Raw genomic sequence first — 10,409 nt, 5'->3', positions numbered from 1 at the left:
TAGACACGAGCGGCACCTGGTGTGGTCTTCTGCTGCTGTAGCCTAACTGCGCAATGTTTATTACAAGTGTGTTCAGAGATGCTCTTCTGCATACCTGGGTAAAAAGAGTCATCATTTGAACTGCAGTTGCCTTCCTATCAGCTCCTCTGGCATTTAACCAGACAATTTTCTGCAAATTGAAAAAATGGTTGTGTGGGATAATCCCAGAACCGCTGCCCTGATGAACGGCTACCCCGAGGGACACCTGAGCAAGGTAGCGTCCCCACCCACTGCTCCCTGGGCGCTGCACTGGTGGCTGCCCACTGCTTCACTGGGTGAATGGGTTAAATGCAGAGGAGTAATTTCCTTACGGGGACTAACACATACACATTATTATTACATTATTATTATTAGAAGATCAGCAGTTTCTCAAACTGTTCAAACCTTTCATGGTAACTTTGACCATGCTAGTCAAAATTACTTAAATTACCTTTCTTGAACTTCAGCAGATCATCTTCACTGCGTCTGTGCCTAATTGCATTGAATTGCCATGTGATTGGTTGATGTGTTCTGCATTAGCAATCAGTTGCAGAGATATACTTAATAAACTGGCCACAAGAGTATGAAGAGGATTTGTGTTTCTTTATATTGTTAGGTATTGTAGTTAGTTTGCCCCCTGCTCTGAAGGCTAGAAAGTGTGAACCCAGCACCATGCTGCAATTATGAATGAGTGAGCTATGAGATACATTACATTGCTGGAGGCTAATACTGAAACTAGTCACAGTATCTAGATACCTTGCTGAAGAAAAACAACATGCTTGAAATGACTGGAAGGTGTCAGTTATATCTATCACACACACACACACATTTCCAAACTTGGTGAGTGAAAGCAGCAGGAATGTCTTCACCCTGTTGCACGGTTTCAGCCTTTTTAACAAGTTTCACAGTATTATAGGTGTGGTTGCATTGCTGTTGCATGGACATGCATGGCAGCACAGTTGCAGCTTATGTCATCATCAAGTCAAAATACAAACTACCAGTTTCTTCCCAGCATTCGGTCACATCTACTAACGCTCTGGAAACATCTTTGTATCGTTGGGCTGAACCGCACCCTGAAACCTGTGTGGTTTCCTGGATACCAAACACATTTCTGTATGTACAGAGTCACTGAGCCACCTACACTGTTTCACATCAGTGACTACAAGGTCACATGCACCTCGGATGGACTGCCACCTTGTGATGGAGACTGCCAAATAAAACCATCTGCTGCAGGCAAAATTAGTCACGCAGGAATTAGAGAGAATACAGTTGTCATCACTCATACAATGTGCTGGCTTCAGAAATACGGACTGTGATCTTCACCTCCGGTTTAGAACTTGCTAAATGTGAAAGATCCACCGTAGAGTGTCTCATTCAGCGTGCATAAGTCGTGAGCCAGCACAAAGACTTGCCAAAAATCCACACCCATGTTTTTTTCTGATTTGATATTATCACCAGGATCACAAAAACGAAAGAGGAGCGCCCTATGAACATGTTTAGCAATAGAAAAGCCGACAAACCGGTCAGCGCTAAGATAGAGTCTAACCTTAAACCCTGAGAGAACTGGCAAGTAAAGAGATTTCTTGTGAGAGGTGTCAGATATGGGAGTATTATCTGTTAAAGTAATGTGTCTCATAACTGCTTTTCCAATAAGGTGATTTCAATTCCTCCTTCTCCCTTTTCCTTTTGGACCATTTCCTTTTCATTGAGGGGAGCGAGCTTTGTTTCACATCATAAAACAATATTTCCAGCAGTTATTCCCTAAATAGATATTGCATACTTCCACAGGCCTAACCCATCCACCAGATGTCCAAAGGTTCCAGTAAAGTGACCAAAGCAGCCATACTGTACAAGTATGTAGGCGTAGAGGTCACTCCAATGGATCAGGGACAAATCTGTGGAGACGTCTTTGTCACTTTCCGTGGATGCCCAGTCTTGCAAACGTAAAGCAACTGCTCCCCATGATCAAAATGTGTTTTTTAATTTAGCTTTGTTGCAAAAATACACAACCGTGAGAGTCATTTAAAACTGTAAATTGCTTCCTTTATACCAGGTATTGTCTGTATTTTGACAGTGGCTCTATTTTTAGTGAACCCAAGCAAGACACATATAGACTGCATGTGAAAGATGGACATGGCCACCATGACATGCCTGCTGGTTTAAGTATATTGGCTGCCTTTGCTATGAGGTGACAATTTTTAAATGAGAGGGTGGAGCGTTTAAGCATGGTTAACATGTAACACCCATATACTGTTTGGACACAACACACAGACACAGATACCTGCTACATGTGTCTATCATCATTGACTGAGACTAATAAGGACTATCCCCAAAATGGGCCGCTCATAAAATACTTAAATTTAGCGCTCTGTCATTAAAGTACAAACTTCTTTGGATGGTCAGTACCTCACAGTGGAGTGGGGACCAGTGGATTGGTGCAGTGATTTCCCGGTGTTTCTATGTCCCAACCCTTACCTGAGGTCATGAGATCTCTTTAGTGATCAAAAGAGTAAGGTAGTGAAAATAAGCTGCGAAAATGAGATAGGGTGAGGACCATAGATATCTGAGGGCAGTGTTGGGAAGGTTACTTTTAAAATGTATTCCATTACAGAATACAGAATACATGCCCCAAAATGTATTCTGTAACGTATTCCGTTACGTTACTCAATGAGAGTAACGTATTCTGAATACTTTGGATTACTTAATATATTATCATGCTGTTTACAACTACGTGAATGTACTATTGCTGTGATTTATTACTGTTACTGAAGGTCCGCGGCTCCGAACCGTAGTAAAGGGACCTCTGGCTAATACGGTGGGTTCTGTGTCGGGCTCGTAGCCGAAAAATAGCTTTACTTTGTTGTCTGGGTCAACTTTGCTTGCGAGAGATAAAGAGAGGCGTATGGCTGCTCCAAAGGAACTATATTGTTTTTGGAGGAAAACACGAACACAGCGTACAGCCGAGTCTTAATAGCTTACTTACAACTGGGCTCGTCAGGCACTCTTCTTGGCTGCAGTGGTTATTATTATATTTACATGCTTCCAGCTCCCGTTTTTGCTCGATGATAGCTCATACTTTTCCTTTTTCTCCCTCCCTCGCTCACAGACACATAACGTGTATGGCAGTCCATTCTCCCTGCAGCACGGACTACACTGCCTATGATGCTACATTCTTTAGAGCTATACCGGTAGCATTCTGCCTATTAGCTTAGCACAACAACAACAAAAAGGCCTCTCTCACCCAGGAAACACGCAGAGAGAGAGCGTCACCCTGTAACCATGGCAACCGTAAGGCTGCCGCCTGGAACAACAGAACGTAGCTGTCAAACAAAACCCAAACAGTCCTGAGCCGCCACAATATGAAACAGGGAAGTACCGCCGTGTAATCCATTTATTTCAACAAAGTAACTGTATTCTAAATACCACCTTTTTAAACGGTAACTGTAACGGAATACAGTTACTCATATTTTGTATTTGAAATACATAACGGCGGTACATGTATTCCGTTACTCCCCAACACTGTCTGAGGGATCTCAGAGTAGAGCATATGCTCCAAAAGAAGCCAGTTGAGGTAAGGATGCACAACTGGGACAAGACCCCAAGACACTGGAGAGCATTGCAGGGGAAAAGGCTGCTTGGAATAGCATGATTAGCCTGCTGCCAATGTGATCTCACTTTAAATAAGCAAAGATAATACATGAGGGAACCCACACCACAACCATAGCGGTTGAAGATGAGGCCAAGCAGAAAAAGGCTACAACTGTAACCACACCTGTCAACCACACCCTAACTTTAAACCTTTATGGTATCCTGATGGATGTGTAATATAAAAAAAATAAAACAAATCACCCTTGTACAGTAAGTATGGCAGAAACTATCCATGGAGACCGAAAATGTGTTTTGTATCCAGTTGTAAACATGCTGTTAAAGCTGTTAGGTTGGGCGTTTTAACATCAGAGTCTGTGGGGATTTGCCCTGTTTTGGAGCCAGCCTCAAGTGGTCGCTCCAGGAACTAAGTTTTTGGTTTTGGGCACTTTTCAGTTGTTCAATGCAGCCCTGGAGATTTTTGCTTTGCTGTGACCAAATCCAGAGCTAAGGATGGAAAACTCCAAATAAATAATAATCATTTCAAGTCTGAATAAGTGTTTATTGAATCAAATTAAAAAATATAAATTAAATATTAATTTGCATACATTAGTTTCAATTTGTATGTATTATATCATTTATATAGCAAGAAGCTGGTTAACAAAAGAGTTTTTCAGGATGTCTTCAGTGACTCTTAGGAGTCGTGTGTCAGTCTGACTCTGACGCCGTTAAACAGCTGTTCAGCGCTCCTCTGGCTCGCATCCACGTTAGATTAACTTCAGTCCCTGTGAAGTGGGTGACAGACTGCATGGGTCACAGCTTTGTTTCCCCTTCGGTCAGGCAGGCTGAATGAATTATTGAGGCGCCTTTTGGTAATTATATTTCAAGTTTTTAAATGCCCTCTGATCTGCTGCGATATTACAGGGAGCAGTTACACGATAAGAAATGTATACTTCAGTTCTGGTGTTTTTACCAAAAGACTTTGCTCCAACCAAAGAACATCTGATGGGAGGTGCGCAGAATAAGCATAAAGTCATATTAGAAGCCCTGGCTTTGCACCATGGGTTTGGTTTAACTGTACAGCTACATCAGATCCTCTGTATTAGTAAAGGGCGTCAGAGGATTTATAAGCATTGTCCTTTTCATTACAGTGACGGTGCTATCTGTACACGCTTCCACTGCCTGTGACGGTTTTCAAAAGACGCTGCGAAAGCTTTTGTTTCAGTTTTCATGTTTGGCATCAGCATCGAGCGTGTTTGTGTGATGCTAATGCAGAGAAGCAGATGTCAGAGTTTAATCGCAGCACAGCCATTCGGCCTCTCCCTTCTTCTGCTCATAACATCCTCCCTGTGGCTGCCACAGCTCAGGCCAGCCAGATGGACCCACATTGAAAGTGAGATGACACGATTGCATTCGATGGATAAAAACGAACCCCAGAACCTCCCTGCTACCCCGATAGACCAAAATGATATGCTGTTTCTCCATTGCTGCCCCCAAGCTACCTCACAAGAACAATCAGCGAGCACAGGTGGGCCGTCTGCTGTTTCAAACAGACGAGTACAGCAGCGCAGAGGCATGAAACCATGGCGAGCTGCCACTGTCTAGGCCTAGAGCCAAGGCCTTCCCTCTCTCCCTCTTCTGTATCGTTCTCCCACTGTTCCCCCAGGGCCTAACCCAGCCTGCGATGAAGGGATTTTTATCATGCTTTTGGTAAAGAGAGCTCTATTTTTCACAGATATCAGTGACTCAAAAAGACCAGCCGCCTTTCTAGGTCATATTACAGTTGGTGGCAGGGGTAATTGAAGGCCGGTGGCAAAGAAAATGAGGATAACCTTGGTTTTGGCTCACCTTTTGTTTACGCCATCAAAACATGACACAGATTAGTTAACGAGGTATGCAAAGACAAAAGTCCCTTTGGTTGCAAATCCAAGAGCAACAGCAGAGCCTTTTGCTGGCATTTATCTCATCTGTCAGGTCGGAGAACCGATAAAACAGAAAGTGAGATTGGAAAAACAGACTCGGTGCTGATATTGGAGGGATGCTTTTGAAGCCCTGGCTGAACTTCCATGTACCACTCCCACTTTGACCTTCCCATCAGTCCTTTCTGCAATATCTTAAGCAAATAGAAACCCAGTGAAAAGCGTGCTTTTGTGTGTTTACTGATGTCAGATGGGTTACATAATGTTCGGCCACACCCTTCAGACAACAAGGAAGCAGCTGCTAAACCGCTCACATGAAACGGCCGGCTCCTCATCACCACATCTGTCCAGAGTCTTTTCCCTCTTTTGTCTCCTTTTCCTGTTTTTCTTCTCTTTTCTGCTTTCCATTGTGCACATTTAATTGAACGTACATACCTGCATGAGCTACAGCAGGGTTATTAAAAGGATCTAATGAGCGATGAAAAGAATAAAAAGGATCTCGAGATAAATAGGGAAAGTTGGGTAGCCTCCTGCCATTAAAAGCAAGGTTGGCACTCCCTTTGGCTTTTGGGTTTTTTGGCGTGTTTTTTTCATTGTTTTGTTTGGGTTTTTTTTTTTGTTTGTTTGTTTTAATCCAGTTGGAAGCAGAAGTGAGATAAAAACAGAAAGATCTGGTGGGATTCACAGGTTACAGGTGGACTTCTGAATTCAGACTTTTACATGATGCAATCACTGAAAAGAAAGAAGAGCAATGGCTATAATTTCTATTTTAATAGCTGCACAGCTAACAAATGCAGTATAATCAAACCAGATTCCCATAAAGTCTCTCAAGACATTTTGTCTTCGCTGTTTTTTTTTTTTAGAAATGCATTAATTAACTGGAAACAACAGAGCTGCACTTTACAAAATTACTTTTATGCTTCTCAATTGAGAGTTGAGAGCTATTAAAGCAACACTAATCAACTTTTTTTTTTAAATTTTAATTATGTGTATAGCGAAAAATGTTGCTGTCAGGGATGAAACCTCTTACGTCTCTGCCTCTTTTTATCTTATTGTTTGTTTTGAGGTAGTCCATCAGCCTTCATCTTCTTTATGATCTTGCCACAATTGTTTAAGCAAATACTTTGATAAAAAGCAGCCAGATGTAAGTCACAAAACTTCACAACACCATGATTGTTGGATCTGTAAATAAGTTTGTTGTATCCATCACAAAGAGAGCCACGGATGCGATTTTAATAAAAGTGTCTGAATCTTAAATATCTTGCTTAAGTCAATTAGTGCTGCATTCGCTCCATTAAATGGGGAGGCTGAACTTCCTGAAATGTGTGTGACTGAGTGTCTGTGAATGCAGGAGCGGTCACACCCTAATTCTTATCTCTCACCGAGCTCAGATAAAACAAAGAGCTAACAGTGGGCCCTGAGCCCCTCTGAGCACACTAACATGCTCAGAAAAATCAGTAGCACATGTGGAACAAGAAGGCAAATATTTAACCGCCATGTTGATTTTGTTTTCATTCATCTTTCTGCACATGTTTACATTTTCATCATACGTGTCCTTAATAAATGTAAAATAAGCCACGCGGTAAAGGCGTCTGTCTGTGTCCAAGGCCGCGCCCGCTGACGTCACAGCGGCTTTCCTCATTGTTGAGTATATTGTAAATGGGGACAACCTCCTTGTGTACAATGGACTCAGTGTGCATGCTGCCAGACTGAGCTGGAAAACAAACGAGGAGGGGTGCTGAGCTAAAGCGCTGCAGAGTTTGTGTCGCTCGTGGAGGAGGACGACCGATGACTGGAATGTGAATGAGGGGAGATGATAGGACAACAAAGACACTGAGGACAGGAAGAAACTGTGCAAAGCTCCTAAACTAGAGTAACTTCTTGAAGTAAAATCTGAATTTAAAAAATAAAATGCATAAAATAAACAGCTATCATTTTCTTTTTCTTTTTTTAAAGCTTTTGTTCTTAGTTGCTAAAAAATGAATTACAAAGAAGTATTTTTCTGCTGTGAGGTTACTGCCACTATTATTTCATTGATCGAGTAGCTGTGATGTTTGAACTACTGATTCAAAGTCTACACAGGAAATGAGCCAGCTAATACGCCTTCAGTGTTAGTCATGAATCTTCAACATTATCTGTGACCTGCACCTTGTGTTGAACACACACACAGAGACCAAAAATCTGGGTGGGGAACCACGGCAGAAGCTAGCTGGTCTACTTTCTGAGCATAATTATTAGCATATAGAGCAAACCAATTATTAAAAGAGAAATTAAAAATGTTATACACAAAAAACTGATTTTTAACACTTTATTATGGCTTTATACACTCGCCAGAACACCAACACTAGGTTGGACCCTCTTGTGCCTTTAGAACTAGCTGAATTCTTTGTTTTTGTACACAGATTCAACAAGGTGCTGGAAATATTCCAAATTTTCTGGTCAATGTTGACATGATAGCATCACACAGCTGCTGCAGATTTGTCAACTACATTCCACGATGAGAATGTCTTCCACAACATCCCAAAAGTGTTATCTTAATAGATCTTAATAGATTAAGATCTGTGGACTGTGGAGGTCATTGGACTACAGTGAACACAATTTCATGTTTAAGACGTTGTGGATTATCCTGCAGGACGCAGCCATCAGAAGACTGTGGCACACTGTGGCCATAAATGCAACTCAGTTAAAGCGATGTGTTTGAACGATGCCCGGTTGGTATTAAAGGGCCCAGAGTGTGCAAAGAACATATCTCCCCCCACCAATGATGATCCATGCTTTCGTGTTGTTTACAGTACATTCTAGCCCTGCTATCAGAATGTAACTGCAAGAAATTGACACTCATCAAACCAGTCAATGGTTTTCCAGTCTTTGACTGAACATTTTAGTGGGAGTTCTTGCCTCAGTTTCCTGTTCTTAGCTGACAAGTGCAGCACCAAATATGGTCTTCTGCTGCTGTAGCTCACTGCTTTAAAGTTCAGCCATGCTCTTCTGCGTACCTTGGTTGACTTCCGCTATCTACATGGCATTTTCATCCAGACTAACTGCATCTCACTTGATGTTTTCAACCATTCTCTGTTAACAGTGATGTTTGTGGGAAAATCCCAGCAGATCAGTAAGTACTCAGACCAGCCCATGTGGAACCAACAACTATGCCACATTTAAAGTCACTTATGGTAGCGCTATTCCCTACTTTAATGCTTCGGTTAAACTCCAGCAGGTTGTCTTCATCACGTCTATCCGCCTAAATGCATTGAGTTGCTGTTGACGGGCTGTACAAAGTCTACTAAAATTCCTTAAGTGGTGGAATTACAAAGAACTGAGCACACCACACCTCTGTAGCCTACGTCCAGGCTGGCAGGTTGAGGCTTTTAGCTGTTGCTTGTATAATACACCCACATCTGCATCCCGAGCTGTAGGCATTGACTTACACTGCGGGTAATGTAGGTGCCAGGTTTCGACAAGAAGGAAGAATGTAGGAAATAAAAAAGACATCCATGATGCGTCTCACAGCTTCACCAGAGTGCAAAATCAGTGGAAAACTCTCAGTGTTATGAAGTGTTTTGAATCCATAACAAAAACAGTTATGTTTCCACACAAATGTGGGGGGAATTCATATTTCAGCATCCTAGCAGTTTCATGCTGTTTTAATTTAGAAGTCTGTTGTTTTCCATCCAACTGTACTCCCGTCTCGCTGAAAACAAAAGCGCAAGATGCCAGATGAAACAAAAACCAGAGCAAATAACGTGGGCACTGACAGGATATGAATTGTGCACGCTCAGCCTGCAAAAACCCCAGCTGTTGCTCTCATATTATCTCACAGACTTCTTCAGTGGTCACAAAGTGTTCCCACATAATCAAAGTCCACCACTGGGACCCTCCAGAGACCATCACTTGGGAAAACATTCTCTCCGCTTTCGCCCTTTATTTGCCTGGAGCAGGAATCGAGGTCTGTTTGTGTTATCGGGAGGCGGTTGCCAAGGAGACCTATGTTTCTCAGACGAGCAGCATTCCAAGTTATTTTGAACATCTCTTACTTTTGCACCATGTCCTCTCTGATGCAAAAATATGCATTCAGAAATTGCTCCGTTTTCTCTTCGGTGGTGGACACCACTTAGGAAAACATAATCGAGATGCAAGCATGTCTGATGATTGATACGTATTTGGACTAACATGCTATTAGTGCTTGATTATTCACCAGTGTGTGGCTGCACAAGCTTCTTAGCCCTGCCAGAAATGTGGCTTAAATATCCCCCGACCAAAGGAACCTTTATTTGATTTGGCCCAAGCAGAAATTGGTTAGGGAAAACCAACAGAGTTTATGCTTCCCTCCAGGCAGAGAGAAAGCAGCTCGCCTTAAAAATAGTCTTTGTTTTGGAAAATGTCTTTTGGTTGAGCATGGTTAATCAGTTTTGCTATAAATGAATTTTGGTACACTGTATACTGTATATACTGCTGTACTGACAATAAAGCTCTAAATGCTCCGTTTCAGATGTTGTAATCATGCAATGTAATAATCTGTCTAATTAAATATGCAGATCCAGCTGAAATAAGATAGCTAGGTCATATGGCACACAGCTCTGGCTGACCACACAGAAGCCACACCCACCTGCTGTTCAAACGTTCTCCTTGTGAGGGGCAACCAATTGGAAGGAAGCTGGCTTAAAAGGGAACTGCAGTGATTTAACTGGAAGAATGCATAAAGGCCCGTCACATAAATGAGGATTATTTTGAGAGTAATTGTAGCTATTTGAAGTTTAAAGTCCTACATTATCTGATATGACAATGAATCTGCCCTCAACCTAAAAGCCTTCTTCCTAAAAACAACACTATTTTTTTTAATTAAACTTAAGCCATAGCTTCCTAACCCCTGCATTAACATTTCCAGAA

This window comes from Neolamprologus brichardi, chromosome 19 (assembly GCF_056152115.1).
Source record: "Neolamprologus brichardi isolate AB-2024 chromosome 19, ASM5615211v1, whole genome shotgun sequence".
NCBI classification, from domain to species: domain Eukaryota; kingdom Metazoa; phylum Chordata; class Actinopteri; order Cichliformes; family Cichlidae; genus Neolamprologus; species Neolamprologus brichardi.
Note: the sequence above shows the minus strand (reverse complement) of the source record.